Here is a 579-nt window from a genome sequence, read left to right on the forward strand (position 1 = left end):
CACGAGACACAGGGAAGAAACAATAAAATGTGTCTCTCAGGCTTGTGAGTTGCGTGAATCACTTTTTAAGTCATGTCACTTTGATATCACCTCCACCAAAGATTGAAATGTTAAAAGGCTTAAATCTTTGTTTTAAAATATCTTTTTGTGTGTATGGTCCGTTATACCAATGCGTATTCAATACCTTAAGTATACCAGTAATATTTAATTTCAGTGAAGAAAACCTAATACTTATATCTAATTCCAGTAAGACTAAAGGTAAGCCTTACGTAACTCAGCCACTTATTGAGTATAATTAATTCTGTCATCAGCATTTGTCGTGATTGCATTGTCATTCATCGCTGTGAGTTATCTCCAAGATCCCATAATCAAGACTTATTCGAAGACACTTGCGTGGGAAATGCTGCCGATATTACGGAATCAACTTTGACATCTGCGTTCACTCTTCTGGTCAGGGTATTAATCCTGGTGAGTTGATATGTTATTAGTAATTCAGGAGAAGGTGTAGAAATAGGAAGCAAAGATTAAGAGTCGTTGCTGAGTTGCAATTGTGTAACCCTAAGGAGAGAAGAGAGGATA

This window comes from Penaeus monodon, chromosome 15, assembly GCF_015228065.2.
Source record: "Penaeus monodon isolate SGIC_2016 chromosome 15, NSTDA_Pmon_1, whole genome shotgun sequence".
In the NCBI taxonomy this organism is placed as follows: Eukaryota; Metazoa; Arthropoda; class Malacostraca; order Decapoda; family Penaeidae; genus Penaeus; species Penaeus monodon.